We start from the raw sequence: 19,483 nt of genomic DNA on the forward strand, positions 1-19,483 counted from the left end.
ATTAGTGAAAAGTTGTGTCTTCTGTATGGAATAATCGGGTTTCGTGGGAGAACGATAAGAAATTTACTTTAATGACTATTCAGTGAAAATTCAAGTAAGAAGATAGAAGAGTGGAAGAGGTCAACACGAAATAGTATAAAAATATTACGAACAAATTAAAAACTTCATTGAGAAGGATCTAACTATTTCCCTTCACAGAGGTTGAAATTTATACTCCTTCTTTTTACGAACCTCAACAGAATTGGCACCTTATATTTCAATGTCATTGTTTCAATCCCAGGAATACTCTTTCCTAAAATCTGTACCTAAGAAATCAGTTACCTTCATAACGCCTCAGTTTACGGAGGAGATGATTGACATAACTAACTCTGAATGCATTCGTAATTTGAATCCAAGTCTAGATATCAACGGTGGAACTTAATACTATATGTTCCTGACCCACTTTCCGAATACCTTTGCCTCTCTCTACGTCATAATTAGAATATAATGGAACTTTTTAATATATTCCTCATCAAAAAGTAAAATAATTCCTGACAACTCTTCTAATGTAAATGGTGAAGTTCTGTTTCATCTAACTTTTCATTACTGTCTCTGAACTAAATGCTCTGTTTAATTTTGTTTCTGTTTAGTTGGCAATGAACCCTTCCATATGCCATCACAGCACTATACAAATAACAACATACATTTTCATTCATATTCATCCGATTGACACAGACGATTAAAATTCTTCAAAATAGTCTCCTCCTGGATCGATACACCTGCGGAGATGATTCTGCCACGTCTGGAAAGCACCCTGAAACTCCTCGACTAGAATGTCTCTCAGGAACTTTGTAACTTGATCTTGAATGTTCTCCACCGACTACCAGTGTTCTCCCTTCAGCTCCTTTTTCAGTCGGGGCCAGTCACATGAAGCCAAGCCGGAGCTATAAGAGGCTGGGGCACCAGGGAGGTCTTGTTTTGGGTCAGGAAGTTAGTAATGACGAAGGCCGTGTGGCTGGGGGTCATCTTTGATATCAGGTCTGACGCGTTCCACCCGTTGCTTCAATCTCTACCTCGAAGTAAAAGGCTGCGTTGTCAGTTTGTTCTAGCGGCACAAACTCTAAATGGACGATTCCTGCTGGGCGTCCAGAACGAGGCTCGTCAGTGACCTCCTCCCTCCTTGAAGGCCTCGTGACACTTTGCGCGTTGGGATCTCGAAATGCATCTCTCCTTAAAGGCCTCTTGAAACACTTGATGAGTTTTCATTGCATTCTTCCCAAGCCGCACACAAAACTTGATCGCTGCTCCTGTGAGCGCTCCATTACGCAGTGACACAATCGAAAACAGACTTCGCGCAAAGACACATCCTAACACTCCTACCGCTCAGAGCAAAGTGAGATAAGGCACATTTGAAAGGGAGGAACCACCTACACAATCTCCGACCGGCCTGATCGCGCTGCGATGTATAGTTGCGTCATAATAAAACAATGCGCATTACTTTCATAATGCACCCTGTATCTTCCCATGAAATCGTTTCTATATATTCAAAAATACCTACCCAGATATTTCCCAAGTACTTCTTCCTAAAGAGTCTAGTAGAAATCATGTATAATGTTGCTTTGCTCCGTAATGTGGTTGCTTTATCATTCCGTCGATGAAAAGCTGTTGTAAAGTTGAAGTAGTTCATCTGACTTGCCTTTTGATGACTGACCACAATATGTTGTAGCTTTAATTAACTACGGATTTAAAGTAATTGGTCCCGGTCTCCCCTGGTTCTTCCTGCAGCATAGCATTTTTCTGATTTCCTCCGCTCCAAATTTTTACTTAATATACTTCCTACCTGAATCTGCAACTATTGCCATTCACTTTTTCTTTCCACTTCAAGTTTAGTACCTCAATCCAATAATCCCCAACTTCCTATGTTTTTAGTTAATTACTTTTGACGATTTTTGTTATGCTATTGCCGGTACTAAGGTGAACTGAATATACGGTTCAGGTGCTTTCCTAGCGAGTGATAAATGCCATGTAGAAGGATCAGCTGCGGGCAGTTTTCCGGTGAGCCCGACAAGAAATGTTGGATTGAATTCTTCTGTTGTTATTTCAATGGTCAAGCATAATTTTGATATATTTTATTTTAAATATTGTGTAACGATTGATCCCAATGAAAGCATGAAGCTTTACAGAAATACATAGAAAAACAAATAATAAAATCCCATTAGCTAAAAAAGGCTGGAAGGAAGGAGTTCTATCTTTATGCCATTTGAGTTAAAGTAGAAAAGTCTCCTTGACGACTTGATAGGTAGAAGGAAGACAGCTTGATTCAGGAAGTGTGCTAAACACGCAATATTCCTTTCCGAGCAGGAAGTGCAGCACATAGAAAAGATACACGTGAGGTTTTATTGGAACTTACTGTTCTCACTGAGAGGCGTTGTGTGGTGCGAGTAGGGAAGCGCAAGTAATAACAGCGTTGTAATTTTCTAATCAAGATGCCTCGGACGCCCTGAAGTTGAAGAGTGACGTGGCTGCTGGTTCACTCCACAAGTAATATTCCAGCAAGTCGTCTGGGTTTTGGACAGTGGCCTTGGTTCAAAAAGAGAGCAGATTTCTACCCACAGTGAAACTTGGAACATAGTTATCCTAAATTACAAATTCGTTACATGCATGCCATATGCACTTTTAAATACTAAGATACGAGGATTATCTCACGACCGATAGATAAAAGACCCTCTCTGCCCGCAGGTGCAAGGTATTCCCCTTGTGATTGGTGTATTTCCAAAACTGATTAGGATTCTCGAAAATAGTAAGTATTTTAGATAGATCCAACGACCCGACCCACCACCAACTTGCGGTTTGCCCAGTAACTAGATATGCATAATCTGAATTTCGTGTTCTTCTAATAGCATTTTGTTAACTCCTTCAGTCATAACAGTCATTCGATATAAATCTCTTCCGACAGTCAGGCCACAGTAACAGGAAATGCCAATAGTTGAAGTTTGAACTCAATCGACTGAATGAAATGATCCTGATTCGGCAACCAGAACATCATGATAAAAATTCTAGTTATTCGATGATGCGGTCTGAGCTAGATTTTGACTTGATGTCTTCTAAAGGACGGGAGTCACGCTGCTGTAGGCTTCTCATTTGGATAGCATTACGTGTGATGATAATGAAACTGAACCGCAGTCTCAGTGGAAAACCTAACCCAACACAAAGGAGTGAACAGGAAGCATGCATTAGCCACTTCTACTGAACTTCTAATAGCTGATTCCGTTCCGGGCACGAGTGAAATTGAACCGTCTGTTGTTAAGACACGCGAGATTTCATTTCCCTTTAAGTAACAGTGACTAGATACCTAAAGTAGTTCTACCATATTAAGAACCATATTAAAAATAGAGCGAACTACCGAAACGAGTCTAAAGTGTAAATCTGTAGAGAGCATAAAGAGGAGCAGAGGGACCGAGGTTGTTGGCGTAATAGCTCAGAGCAGAAGTTCCAAAGAGTCAGCAGGAGGAAGTACAAATTTTTTATTTCAAATCGAGTTCACAAATTAAATCCCAGGAGATGGGAGCAAATACTTGGGAAATTGTGAATTCAAAGAATCATGTAAAATGAAAGAAGCCCCGTCAGGGCGCGATTGTTTTTAAGAGCAGAAGTAGTCTTCCCTTGCCCTGAGATTCTGCGGAAGATGAAGGGGGATCCGAAGCAGCCTAGGTGGCAGTGTTACAAGAATCAGAACGTAGAAGGAAGGGCTTCTCCGGGACCCAGAATTTGTTAGCCAGATCCTTAAGTTAGGAGGTTACGGTGAGACAGTTGACCCACAAGATAGCTGTGGAGTGCAGACACCTCGACGAGGTTGTAACAAAGGCGGACATATGGTGGGAATTGGTATTCTGACGAAAAAGGCCACCTAGCAAAGACTTTCGAGAAAGATCCTGAATGCATATCCTGCAAAGATACAGATTTTGATTTGTTAACAAACTCATTGAGTCTCTAGGGGGGAATTTAAGAATTGGATGTCTACCTCCCCCTATAGACCGGCAAATGCCGGTTATTGTGACTTTGGGGTTTGGGGCTTAGCAGGTGAAGCAGAAGTGAAAATTGAAGGAAAGTCTTTTGAATAAACTGTATGTGTTGTGCATATGCGACATCGTCCCTGCTTTTCATTGTCACGTTTACAGTATGAGAGTTGTGAGTAGACCAGCTCTAACAGTTAGATTTCTCCTAGAGTGAAGATCACTCCAATAGAAAAAAAAGTGATTAAACAAAGCTGTTCTTTGGGGATTTAGAGAGCCAAACCTCTCAGTATTGGGCTTGTACCCAACCTTTAAAAGAAGAGATCACTTGCGATTGAATTTGTATGGAGGAAGAAAAGCATTGCACATATTCGACGTCCTTAACTCGCTTGGGCGCGAACAATTCCGTGCATCTTTTTGATGCTGTTGGTGTCATGTGTGTGATGCATGGGATGGAGAAATATACACAAGAAAACCATTAAGCGTCGTCGACGCACGCGCCACTTAGCTGTTAGTCAGGTAGCGTCTGGTGAGTTGCTCCTACCCTCGACAAAGCCGTAAGTTGTCTGTTTTTAATTTAACTAGTTGACGCGCTCTCCAACTTTCTTGCTTCAGTGTCGGAATGTAATTACCTTTACAACAACATTTTACTGCCATTGATTGAGTGTAAGGATATTATGATGATCTAACCGACCGTCTTCTAGCGCCAGTTGTGGATTTGTAGTTTTATTATTTTTGAACTGCTGTAAGTTTACAAAATTACTGTAGGCCTACATGGTAACGACCAGGAAATCCACCCCGTCTCCCAGATTTCGTTTGGGTTTGTGATCGGAACAGAAGCTTAGATAATTTGTAGGATGTCCCCGCTCCTTACCAGCAGCGGACATTGCTACGAACTCTTCGTATTGTTGGTCCGAGATCAGGTTTTCTTCGATGTCGTCGGTCATCGCGTAACCAGGTTTGAGTCGATCGATGAATACTGTAGTGATACGCCCAGCAATTTCAAAAAAACTCATATGTTCTTTTGGTCACCCAATATGGGCCTTGGTATGGTTGTTGGAGTGTTTTCTTCGGGGAGTCATTACAGATAGTTTGTTGCCGCCGGGTCCTTGAATATGAAGACTATTTTGTTGTCGTGTTGGCTTCCATTACTTTGCTCGTAATATTTTAACACTATCTTAACCCGTTGGTAAAGTTATGTATATACTTGCTCGTTATTGGAGTTTGAATTGAAAATTTTGCCTGAGAGGCTTGGGGTGGAATTTAAAGTGCAGAACAGAGTCCACCTAGGTTGCATCTTTCCACCAATAGTTTTTCTTCTGGTTATAAATAGCGGTCTTGGGCTAGAGGTTCTGGCAAATATCAATGGATGATGTGATCTGTCCTCAAAGCACCTTCACTACGCTGATTGTATCTGCTTGCTTTTTCGCTAAGTTGTGGACGTTGATCAAGAGACTCTGGAGGCAAGTAGAGTCGAGCTGAAAATAAACAAAGCCAAGATTTGCGGTTTGAGTAGTCATCGCATTCTTCATATTTAAAATCTTGAGCAAAACATCGAAGACCTTGAATAATTTTATATGTAGGTAGCATTGGTCAGCATCGAACTTAACGTCTTTCAACCCATTAACAGCACTAAATCCTTATTCGCTGTTTTCTGTCTAAAATCTTTAAAAACATATATTTAAACACCAATATCAAAATTGGCTATTCAAGGCAAATGTTTTCCGCATGAGAACCGCACAAAAGAAATCACCACCATTGCCACCCAGAAGCTCCAACCTTCCATAAGCTCATGTATGTGTTTTGTCATCGGTGGTGGTGTGGTGTGAAACAATATCAAATGGGTGAGCAGCAGTAGCTGTAGAAAAATAACACGCTGAGAAAGGGTAGCAAGACTATTACTGGCTTTTGCATTCAAGGAAACCTACTTTCCAGAGATGATCAACAAGTGGGTCTCCTTAGTGAGATACGTACTACACAACAGAGGAGCAAAAGTGCGAACTTCTCAGCAAGTCATGGAGACGGTTGAGACACTTTGGTGGTTGGGGGCGGTTGTCGCTCGATATTCCATACTAAAATTTATGGAAAGCCTATATTTATGAACCTCAAATATTGACCATGAGAGGGACCAGAGATTTGGTGACTCCTTGTACAAACGGCTAGAAAGGATGCAAATGTATAATGAACAGCTTCAAAATTTTGTTGCTACCAAGAAATGGACCCAGAAACACTAGGTACCATTAGGCGATGACGGCTTTACGGTTTCTTACCAGGGCAGAGGTAAATCGTCAGACGTTCACGTTGTGTTCTGCGAACTAAATAAAGGAGCATTTAACATCTGCGAGCCGCTTTGGTCACACTGCTCCCAGGGAAGAGGTGAGGCAGCGTCTGACGATTTGCCTCTACCCTGGTAAGAAACCGCAAAGCCGTCATCGCCTAATATTTTGAAAGTTTGAGTGCTAAGCTCTAAACGAGGGATCCGTGGACCAAAAGAAGAGGAAGTAAGTCGCTCTCCATTAGATCCCGTCTGGCTTCAAGTTGATGAGAACTTAGAACCCCGCAATTCTCAAAAATATATTAGGTGCCATCAACTGGGAAGAAGTTTCAGCCATATAGATTAGGTATATTTAGATAAGGTAAATAGGTAAGGTTGTAAAAAATGCTCTGCTTCCTCATGGGCAATACTCTAAATTCTTTTGTAAAACACGCGGAGATCGAACCCATGGGAAAGAAATCAAGAGGCTGAACTATCTTGTACACATGCGGGAGTGGCCAAGGTGTTGAAAGAAGGGATCTGTTATACACACGGGCTAGTTGAAAGCGAAAAATCTCTGTAGATTATTCTACATAGGTATTCGACTGCGATTGAAAACTTGTTCCATTCCCAATAAGGGGAAATAGCTTAAATCCTCCTTGAATGTTGAAGACTGGAGGAGAAGGTTCAGCCTCGTTTATAACACAAAACTTCGTCTTTAAATTAGACTAAACTTGATGTGATTCCAAATATCGTGTTCCTATCGCTAGCTCCTCCATTTCAGTCACAGCTTATCTTTATCATTATCACTTTAATTCATTTCCGTTGATACAATTACTGCGAAATCCAATTAATATTGCTTTAATCCTCCTCATCGTGAGTAAGTTTCAGGTGTAGAAACTTTTATATCCTCAATAATTGAGCTTCAATTACTGCTAGGAAAACAGAAAACCAGGTGTACTCGATATCAGCAGCATCCTCAAATACCTCAACTTTTGCTCGCGGCATTACAACATATTCAAGGAGAAACTTTTTCAACACATACTTCAAATAATTATTAGCTCTCCCCTCAATATTTCACTAAACCAATATTGATTTTGATTCAATTCATTTAAACGATTAGTTCGTCGTGAGTTACCATTCCTTACATCATCACATCTCCTCGCAGCACATATTCCTCGGTGAATCTGGGTCATTGCTTGTAGGAATGGATGCCACCTACCTGCCTCCTGGCTGGCTAATAAACGCCCTTTCACTCCAGCAATAATTGATGACTTCCTTCTGAACGATAGCGCGTCATCAATTCTCGATATTGACTCAATATAGTACTTGATATTTGAAGGATTCCATTAAAAACATTCACATTATACCTTTCCGGCTGAAAACGTAAACTTTCAAGTTCTTGCCAGGAAAACGATCGAAAGGTTTACTTAGCACCTTAGCAAGATGCTCGTTAAGTGTCTCATAAACATGGTTTGGAGGAAATATGGGATTGCGCCCTTTTTCCATCCTCACATGGATTCAATTTATTTTTTAACGTATGCAAACGTAATTTGGTTTATGGAATTCCTAAGAGCACTCCCGCATTGCTGACAGGCCCACTCCGTCAGGTGTTTTACGACCTTCCAAACAATTTTAAGCACAAGACAAGATTCAACCTTGATAAGATCGCAATGAAAATTTAAATGCTGGGGGGAAATTCAGATGAAGATTATTATCAAATTTGCATTGAGACATAAATCTGAAGAGAAATTAAGATATTCCCGTGAATAGAAAACATGTTTACCGCAGCATCCTTAGCGGCTGCAGCCATTTCTCTTCTTATAAGACGGATAATGTTAGAACCCTCCATCCCCATAAAACATCATTTGAAGCGGAATCTAAAAGATTGGAGACCGTCAAATTATCTCAAAAATACATCATGCCCATCAAAAATTACCTCGTCCCGCCATTCCTTCTTTATAGCTTGTTATTAAATCTAATTTCTGCAAAATTATCTCCATGCAAGTCTTAACAACTGCTACCATTTCACGTCCTTGCTACCTCCTACCTCCATAAAAAACAGATTTTCATTTTCAATTAGATAATCGGATACCGCACACGGTACCTAACGGATTTCCAACGGCGACACGATGCGAGCATCAAATTGGAAGCTTAAAGACAAGCCATTAGGAGGCAATTTACCTTGAGGCTCATTTATAAAACATTATCCCAACCTAAATCGTATGGAGCCAAGGCCGCCATTTACTTCTCCCAACATCCGAAGCTTCAGTTGGAAACAGAGTCCCGGAATCATCCACCCTATTCCGAGATAATATCTATCTGTTCTCGATTAAAATTTAAAGACTTTCCGATTTGTTTTCGGCTAACTTGAATTGACTTATGATAATCCTCCTTAAGACAGTCAGTCGGGCGGCCGGCGGGTTGGCAACTAGGGTTGTAGAGACGTCGAGTCTTCATCCTGTAGGAAACTCTGATGAAGAAAGGAAAACATTTTCAATAAAAAAATTGCGTACAGGAAAGATTTGCAAAGTTTGGCTGCAGAAGGCCCACCACAGCTGCTTGCTTGTAAGCACACATCCTTTCCAAACTCCCTCTGAAGCCAATATGGGAGACTTTGACTACGACAATATCAATTTCAATGGAAATCCTCTTTATGGTGCCTCTTCTGTTCCGATCCAGTCATTTACAGAATTTTTCAATTACCCGTACGAAACACTAAAAGAATTCAGAACTCAAAAATATCGGAAGTACGAGGAGAGCCCGTAGTCAAATGAAAAACGACCTTTAAATCTTTTCTTTAGGAGTTTATCTAAACATAAAAGATATTTGTGTTTATTTAATGGCTCTTTTCGGTAGAAATTCTATAGAGAACGCTTTTCGCTGGATACTATGGAACCAAAGCCAAAGACTATGAAGCAATGAATAGGGGCCGTGGCAAGTCTATTAGTTGGGTCCTCAAATCGCTCTAATGTAGGATTATAGCAGTTAATCCGACTTATTTATGCGAGCGCAATACAGACAGACAAAGTATATATGGTCCGGTTGCTATGGTACCTTCTTTATTTATATTGCATCGAGATGATACGGAAAAAGTTGTTGGGTCTTTGGACTTTTCCATGAGACAAAATCTTTTTTGTCTACTTCATTCGGATACGTAACAAATTCCGATTAATTTCAATATTTAAGACATTAAGACCATTCAGTGTTTTGAATTGCCGCGGAAAATTGGAAGGAAGAATGGAGATTGAAATTAGGTTGGTGAAGCCAATTGGACTTTTGTTGATAGAGAAGTGTTGGGTGACCGGTCATTGTCTGATGAAATTTTTGATTTTTGATCCATTTGTGTATCAAGCCAAAAAACCGTATATGTATAGATACTTTTGCAAAGTAGTATTAAGGGGATTATTAAACATATACGAGATTCGATTTCCCAGAGGATTTGTCTGTTATCTACTTTAGGCACAGCGTATCTTCTTGGAGTTGCTACCCTCCTAATTTTATCAAAATGCCCAAAAGATCAGGTAGGCAGGAGAATCTGTTGAAGGGAATATCTCTCATTTCATGGGTTGAAATAGTATTCCAGGAAACCAGTATTTAAAATGTCACCTAAGGGTTCAATCTTTGCTCTCATTTGGACCCTTTTTTTCGACTACAGACATCCCTGGCCCGTTTAAATTCTCAAAATGTTTGACATAGCAGAACTTGGCATACGTTTTTCGAATCTTGTGCTGTCCAAATCAATATTTATCCTACAAAAGTAGTTAGATCCATTATCCTTGCGTCCTTCGTTTTATATTCCTCGTAGTTTCATTTCTTGCTCTCACATAGCCGAAACGCTGGGAAACCTTGAATACCCTAGCTCGATGGAAGAACCGAATATCTACACAATTCATTGGTGGAGTAATAGAGCAAGGCTGGACATTCCGAAAGGTAAGGTTCCCAGGACAAAACCATGCAAAATATGTTAGTTTAGTTTTGCAGTCGGTGGATCAGGTACTACGACTACCTCCTTTACGTCTCGCAAGAAATTCCCTAGGAGTTACCAATCCAACAGTCACTGACTTGCTGAGGAATACCATTTCTGCTTTGCAACCAACTTGTCAATAATATCTAATAAGTACGACATATTTCTATCGATACTTTAGAAAATAAATCATTAACCGAGGTGATACCTCACAAGAAGAAGCTGGCAAAGTTCGTTGTCTCTATCTTCACTTATAGCGTATGGTGGCCTTTTTGGTACCTCTCTTACTTTACGAAGGAGAATCAAATGTGGAATTTTTCCAAAGCAACTAAGGTTGACAGTACAAAGCCCGCCTGTCTGGTCAGATTGGGTGAAATCATGAGTAACGACGAGTAGACGACATCAGAGGAACAGGTACATCCCTCTGTTGCGCAACGTATAATCATACAAAGTATGAAATAGTTAACTGACAGATTTTTTTCCAGACTGACTACAGAGTTTGATGATAAAAGACTGGCATGGTTGTCACGAAGATTTCTAGAATGAATGGACACCAGTTAAAAATCAGAAGTCGTCCTCGGACCAGGTTGACAAGAAGAAACAATCGAACAGTCGGATACATTATTAAAGAGGAGAGATGCAATGCGAGTTTGCGAAATTGCGGGAATGGTGGGAGGTAGTTGTGGAAGCTTGGAACTGATCACATAAAATGATCTACAATTCAGTAAAGTGTGTGCTAGAAGTTTTGACCGAAGATCTTGAACTGAACTGTTTAGAGGTTTGTTGGGTGCTTGCAAGGTTTGCTAAGTTGGATGACAATCCATGATGAAACCTGGGCACACCTTTTCACTCCCCAGTAGAAAAGAACCAGGTTTGGTTTGGTACGTATTGAGGTATAAGAACCTTAGAAGGAGAAGTCCGCTCCGACTCAATCGAGTGAATGTCGGAGCAAGAGCTGGCACTTCTCGGATTTGCAACTACTAAAACCCATCCCCGGTCTCTCCAGCCCCAACCCCGCGTGGCCATCGTTTAGGTTTTACTTCGAAGGGTGGATAATATGATGCTTGATCTCTCTGTGTTTCCGCTCAAGCCTTGGTAGACTCGCCCCCCCCCCTGCTTTGCTCGGGGTCATACAACTCTGACTTTGCTGCATTCCCGCGTTCTGTGTGCCAATTTATATCACTTGCATAATACATGAAGTTCCTGGGAATCAGACGTGGGTCGCCACAATGTGTCTGGTGGTGGCTTGGTGGCAAAAGCCAGCCTGCTTCCCCTTCTGAGAGTTTGAAGGCGCTTTCCCCACATAAGTGATACATAAAGCAAAATAGATCGCACAGGTCCGGCTAGAAGCAATCTCCGACAGAGTTTCGGTTCGCCTATATGTAACAATCTTCTGGCTCTAAAACTCAGTTTGACATCAAGCATCACTTCCAGATATTTGATAGCCAACTTTAAGACGACTGTATAATCATCGATTTACACATTCATAGTATTCTAATTTCTACTGTTCGTTATTAAAACCGCTTCCATTTTCACATCGACGGTAGTCAACCCGGTTGCCTGTAGCCAGGGCTATAGATCAACTAAAACCAGATCATCCGCAATGTCGGTCACACCAAGAGTCTTCTGTGAAAGATCATTCTCGTTCAGACTCGCCAAATACCACGTTTGTCAGCCAACTTCCATTTAATTCGGTTTCAGTTGGCCCAGTTAAATGTCAACACGGTACATCAACCGTAAGAATTCATATTCACCACCATACTCAATGCATCCATAGTAGAGTGTGCATACCGAAATCATGCTGGCACTTCGACAAACCATTACTGTTTTCGGCGGTGGGTAGCAGTCTGTTGTAAAGGAACCTGTCCATTACCTTTCTCATTGAATCGTACAGACAGATCGGGCGATATGATGCTGGATCTCCAGATGACATATTTGGTTCGGGAAATAAATACTAACTTTCCTCCACTGAACAGAGTATACTCCTTTTTTAGGCACGCCTCGAATGGTGAGCCTTGTTGCTGCCGATCCTACCGGATATTTCCCGCAGATCGTCCTCAGGTACTGCAGGTATCACGCACTCGTTGTTTTACTGGTGAAGAAACAGATTGAAAACAATTTCTTTAAAAAAGCGCTGACAGGTCACAAGAGGTAGTCTTTGCAGCCTTTTTATTACCAATCAGAAGGCATCATCCAAAGATTTATATCGGCATGGTCGCACAATCGTTTCAAGCAGTTCTTTGTGCTCTTCCGAAGTGGCCCCACAGTTGTGTGTATTGTCCCGATCGCAGCATGCTTCTTTCACCCATTGGATAATTTGGATGATCTTTTCTCTGGCCCTACCATCCGGGGATATATTGGACTTAAGCGCTACCGAAAATGTGTCCCACCTGGACGATTGAAGCACGATTCGCCCTTATTTCCCATATAGCTTGCCTAGTGGTGTTTACAAAAGAGGCAGTATAAAATGCAGGAAAAATGGGAAGAAACTTCAGGGGAAGCTAAGACAACTGAGAAGATTTTCGCAACAATCTTCTTGTATGAGTAACGCTTAATAAATGCTGCTAACTATTGCAAGTATTTGGAAAAGGCTAAGGCTGCATATCAGCGCAAGAGGTAAACCGATTCGAGTTGTGTTTTTACTCCAGGAATCTTGCAAATTCTAAATTCTTAAAGTTATGCTGTCGAGAATCCAGATGTTTGATAACTGCATTATTTCCACCGAGTTTTCCACATTTTTTTCCAAACTTGTTCATAGAAAGCATCCAATTTATCTGTCCTGAAAACCATCCAGGATACGGCTTCTTTCCAGACGTTTCCCAGAGTAACAACTTTATGTGGCATGAAGTAATATTCCGTTGCTCAAAGACGAATCAAAGAAATTTAACATAACCACTTATTTGCAAAGAGGAGGCTCTGTTGATCTGACTTATAGGCCTCCTTAATGAGGTTTGCAGATCACGGGCGAACACAATGGTGACTATATTGCCTCCTACAATGTACCTAGTCCGTATACCATTTGGGTCTTGTGCTCTGTCAGCCTTCAAGGCCGGGATCCACCTCTTCGTAGGTTGCCCTTTATATGACTCGGGCGGACTAAAGTACAGTGTATCTACTTTGTCAGCTTGTCAAGGCTTGCAAGCTGTGAATGACTTCTCTATTTCCGTTCAATCCTTTTTTGAACTTTTTCTTTCTAAAATGAATCTTTCATTCTACTATATGCGTCTAATGTCGCCTTGGCATTCTGAAGATACTAGGACGGCAATTGAACGTTATTATGCTCAGTTAGCCGAATCAAAAAATATGTTTTGCTACCCTTCAACCACCCCGAAGTTGAAAACCTGAACGCGACTCAATGATCAAGCTAATCAACTTACATCAATGATTTGCCCTAGACTTTTCATGAAGCCCTAAGAGACCTGAAGTACATATCCTGAAACTGTCAACGACGACGCGTGAATATAAAGGTCACTTAGGGATGAAAAACCTAGTTCGTAGAAGACTAGCTTCAATCACATTTAATCCCTAGCCCCAACAAAGTCTATCCTCTGTTCTCAAATAAATGGAACACATACTATCAATTTGGGTTGAAAATATGAACCTGGCTGGCCAGGCAAGGTTAAGATTATTTTTCACGACATTACCAAAATGCAAAAGAGTCCAGTACCATCAAATTCAAAGCAAATCGAGACTGATTCGCAACCTTCGCTTTCAAGGAGAAGCAACTATTCCAGATTAAATGATTTGCTGCACATTCGAAGCTATCCCCAAGCCTAGTTTTCAATGCGAATGAAACAGGGCGGTTTTGGAGAAAGTTAGCTTCACGCATTTCTATTTCTTACAAGTTGGAAACTGAAAAACCCGGCGCATCAACGATGAAAGCTTTTGTAGATTTTTTATGTAAGACTATTTGGGTACACTATGGTTATATTGAATTCGATGTGGAGGTGATATTTTATCTCCTAGGGAATAGTACTGTGATGAAAAAAGAGGCTACTTTTACCTACTATAACTTTGCTATTAATAGTAGAATTTCCACCAAACTTTCTAATATGCTGTTTCATACTAAAACCTACATTACTTTTAAGATAGATTTAAGAGGAGTTCGCAGTAAATTTTCGAAATATATTAATATACTATAATATTATTAACTTTATTTATAAAGATATTGTAACGAAGAGTATTTTGGGAACTAGATATAAGTGTGTGTGGACCACACCAAATTTTTCTTTCAGGTTGTTTCTGCGAATGGGTCCTCAAAGTAATTGACCCTTTTCGGACCCCCGCACTCCCTTCCTTTTGCAACCAATGTCAAAATGAATACATGCGCGGGAGTTCACAGTTTCAATCTTTCTATCGAATTCATGTCAACAGGTATAACCGTTTCTGAAAAAGATGAGTGAGACATGCAGATAAACAGATGAACGAACAGACGACAGACGGACCGACAGACAGACAGACAGTAACTGATTTTATCAAGGTTTATTTTTCAACAAAGCCATAAAAATTCCGGGACAACTACCTATTTTAAAACCGGCTAAGAATTGACTAACACTTCTTTTGAAGGGGTAAATTAAAACTCTTTTGGAATACCACTCGGAAAATCCACTAGCGATGAAAGGTCATGGAAAGAAAATTTGCCGGTTGATCAGTTAATTCATGAAACGAATTCAGACAAGGTCAACGAACAAATCGTGGAAATCGAAATTAAGGCCCTTAGGATTATTGATCCTTCCTGAAAATAAGTTATGGAGCAAAATATGAATGGCTGCAGAGACGCAAAATCATAACTTTCTCATCATACCTCTCCTCTTCGTTGATAATAGGCGCACATCAGTAGATGGAATTTAACATCCTCCATTGCCCTGTGCTTTTTATGCCACCGAAATAACATGATAATCAGCATCCAACAAAGTTTCTAGGTAGCTAAAAAACTTTCAATAAAAGAAAGGAAAATCTAAAAATTTTAAATTTTAATATTCTAATTTTGTTAAGCATAGTTACTTTGTAGAATTTCCAGGAACTAAGTAAGACCTATTTAACCCCTACAGCAGGTTTCACTGTAATGCTCTGACAAAAGTTCACATGCGGAAACCGAAGTTAACCTAGACCGTATAGCCGTATCTTAATCACACATAGGCTACAATTACAATATATTACCACATTCATTCGCATTTTCTTTCCACCAGAAATAATGAAACAATTTATGCTGACATTCTCACCCCAATCTCTCCTACATCATTCACCGTGGAAACCAGTAGCTTAATTCTTGATTATTTCGGCTTTACCGAGGAAATGCCTCTCGTTATGACCAGTACCACTGTGTTAAGTATAGTTTAATGCTGATAAATTTGCCTGGTGTCATCATGGATGTTAATGAAATTTAAATATTTCTTATTTATGACAATCATTTATGGGAATTGGAAAGCACCAGAAATTCATGAGCATCGGTGAAAATATGAGGGTGGTGGAAATGTGGGACGTTATTAGCTTTCTTCGGTTAATGCAGTCACAAAGTTGCGGAGTAGCCCTCCAGAGATTTGCTGTTAAATCATTATTTATTATGAAACATCTCTCAATTACCATATCCAGGAAGAAGATAGTTCGGGATTGAGTCATTGATGTAAATTTTTTTTGGTGATGTTTATGGTGGCTAAATCGAGGTCGGTGTCGTAAGTGAACTTACCTAATGGAAGAAGTTCTTATTCTACCGGTGTAACAAACATCATCGACAAAGCCATTATATGGGGTTCTCAGCTCATTAGAATAGAAGATACCTTTCGTCCTTTCAATTGACGTGTACAAGAAACAGCGGGAACAGTCTATTTTTTGTAAATTCCATTTATTACTTTTCTTTAGCTTCCTGACCGAGAGAACCCTGGCTAACTAGGATATGATGAAGATCCACAAGCCAGAAGTTGTTAGTTTCCAGTTTCCATGGGTAAGACCATTTTGGCAAACTACAGGCCAATCCGAACCATACCTAGGATTATAGCAGCTTCATTGTTGTTGTAGATCAATACCTTTGATAAGGTGATGATAAAAGGTTTTCTCTGAAAAGTTGGATGATATAGAGATTAGATATTGTCTAATATTTGTAGTTTAGCCTAAAATTGATAGACCAGTAGCTTCCTCCAAACTACAATTTTTATTTTTCAATGTAGGTATATATTTCGAGAGCAATTTGCCTCCTTCATCAGTACAAAGCTACTTACTTACTTTACTTTACTACCCAATTTTGCGAACCCCAACTGACCAAAGGGCACTCCAGGAAACTATTCACACTCGTATTCCAACCCGCCCCAGCTTCCTTCAAAACGAAAACGTCGATAGTTTTCTTTGCTTCCGTATATCCCACCAATTCCAATCTTTAACCTATATCATATTTTCTTTACTGCATGTTCAAAGTTAATCCGAGCCCTCAATGATATTCCTAGTATCAAACACAAAAAAATCCTTTGGCAGAAACTACTGGGATTACTTTTCCTAGTTTTCTTCTTTTATGGGTGGAATGCTGCGATCTCACTCTTCAAAGTACCTGTAATATCAAAGGTAAATAATTTCTTCTAGTCTCTGTGGCAAATAATTACTATAATATCCCAACCCTCAAAAAAATTAAGTTTTGCTACTACAAACAGCTATTCAACTCGTTCCCCATTGTCGGGTTCAGTTACAAGGTTTTGAACTTATTTCAATTTTTGGGTTCCAGAAGATTTGCCTTTACTCGTCACGGTCCTCCGGTTATCTCCTCCGATTTGAAAGATCGAGTGGCTTTTAAATTAGTTTCCCAGATGGTCGGACCACTGTGGTGGTCCATTTTTCTTTTCAGAATAAGATCAAGATTAAGAGCTTCTGACTCGTCATATACGATTTCTTATTGGGTGTCTGCCATTCTATATCACCGGACTCGCCATTCACTGCCTTCGTTTCGACCTGCATTACAGTCCACTTCCTCATCAAGTTGTGCACTGTGGTCAAGTAACTCTGGATTTTGAAGAGGAAGCATGGAAAGTGGACTCAAAATAATATCAACAAATCGAACGTACTCAGCTTGTATCTGCATCATATCAACGGGATACTTTAGCTCTTCATCCCCATTACCGCAACACGCCGTTCATTGTCTTTTATAGTCGGTCAACACTTATAACTATAGAAAGCGACAGGACGGACGACATTTCGGAAAATTTTAGATTTAAGACGTTCGTTGATACGTCGATCACAAAGAACAGTACTTGTGGAACGCCACTTCATCCAGTTTGCGTTAATGCTTGAAGCAATTTTATAACGCAGTTCTCCATTCACTGATCTATAATATAAACTGCTTCCTTGTTACGTCTCTTTTTCTCTCAGTTCCCTGCGCTTTTACCCATTCTGAATTTTCACTGCGTTCCACATGAGCTCCGTATGATACTGAAACTTGCAATGAGGAAAAATATGTCTTCGGAATATCATGCTAATTTCACTCACTTTAAAGCTTTCCGAACTTCAGTAAGGTCACTGGGAGTTACGTCTAGAAAGACGTATCTGACCAGAGGCAAGACCACGTAGGCTTGTCGAAATTTTAAGCCCTTCTGGTATCGTATCCTTAATACTCGTTATTCTGCCCTGTTCCTTATCAAGTTCCGTCTATTTCACAGGCTCTTCTGGTGACTGTGCTCAATTATCGTGCGACCTACCCTGTAATTTTTTTGTAGCCTAAACGGCAAGTTCTGCAATACCTCTTCTTATCCCTTCGTTAGTGGAGTACTTCATAAGTATTCCGGGCATCCGTTCCTGACATTCGTAACGGTTTTTTACTAGAAACCAATCAATACATTTTCCTCCCTCTCTACATAATTTTAAACGAAAGTGGCGAACGTTGTCATTACCTTCATACACAAAAGTGGCGGTGTTACTCTACGACGAGAATTACTGGTCTTTTTCACTCCTCTCCTTTTGTTCCAAAATTCTTGAGAAATATATCAAAGAATGGCTTTGACCGCTTTGTTCAGAAACGTCGGTCCACTGCTACTAACGAATGAGATTTCCCCAGTTTTATGGTCAAGTGTCTAAATTCTCGGCCGGAAGTGTATATTATCATCACAGATTTCTTTAAGACCTTTTACTCTATTTGTAACACTATACATATGTCCAATCTCAACTCACTGAACATTCCCCTGTCACTCATTGCATGGCTTATTTTCTACCTTTTTAGCCATTCCTACCGCATGTCCTTTGATGGTTACATATTACATTCCTTTTCTCTTTCCTCTAATGTCTCGCAGTGATCTATTCTGCGTCCACTACCATTTTTACTCCTCATCAGAGATCTTTGCTCTCTTCTTATTTGCCCTTGCTTGCTTTATAACGATGACCTTAAGCACTTTTTCTCTGTAGCTTCTACAATAGGCTGTGTATCCTTACAGTCCAAATTTAAACATTGTGCATCACTGATGCTCTAAAAAAGAGCTGGATCTAAACCTTTGCATATATCGCTCGATGCACAGTGTTTTGTCAATCCCCCCCTCTAATTTCCTATATCTTACATATCTGAACTCCATTCAATATCTCGATGTAACTCTGCTTCGGCAGACACAGCCTTAATGTCAGCAATCGTATTTCCAGTAGGTCTAGCTTTGTACTGAATTTGATTCGTTTCAACGCTTCTGAAGACTCGTCAACTTTAATTCCCGTTACCTAAAATAACGCAGGGACTTACTCGATATGGATACTCTCTGACAGATCGATCGGCTGGAATAGTCTTCACGAAATCCGAACTTCATTTCCACTCCCTCATTCCCTCATTCCGTGCCATAACGCATTCTAGCATGGCCTATTAGACACTTTCTCATTTCATGGTTTTGAGCACATGCTAAGCTCCCTAACTTATCCTCCTTCTGGGGGCAATATTTAACTGGATTCTCCGTATATTGTTCTAAATTTGAATGCTATTAGAAGAAGATGAGGATGAACAAAAATGAAGTTAGTTTTGCCATCTAGCATCGCTGCTTGAAAAAAATCAACCAATAATATTCACGCTTACTGGCCAGAAATATTAAAGGACTGCACTGCACTGGTCGTGGAGCTGGTCTGAAACATCCGAAAGATGAGCTTGTCCGTCCGTTTCTCGTAGAAACCTGGTGGTAACTAACTAGACAATGACCATGAGATATATAATTGATATTATAAGAATGGTTCACTCAAAGAATTTTTGTTAAGAAGTATTACAATCGTTGAGTGCTATACATCATTGGGGAGTTCCTATAAAGAGAGAAGGATGTTTTCTACAAG

The 19,483-nt window shown here is 40.2% G+C and overlaps 1 protein-coding gene across 2 annotated transcripts in view; it reads left to right on the forward strand.

The window, feature by feature from the left end:
• Positions 1–19,483, forward strand: part of LOC119657755 (netrin-B) — a 298,913-nt gene that overhangs the window by 201,926 nt on the left and 77,504 nt on the right. The gene's annotated exons all lie outside the window — the stretch shown is intronic.

This window comes from Hermetia illucens, chromosome 5, assembly GCF_905115235.1.
Source record: "Hermetia illucens chromosome 5, iHerIll2.2.curated.20191125, whole genome shotgun sequence".
Lineage (NCBI taxonomy): Eukaryota > Metazoa > Arthropoda > Insecta > Diptera > Stratiomyidae > Hermetia > Hermetia illucens.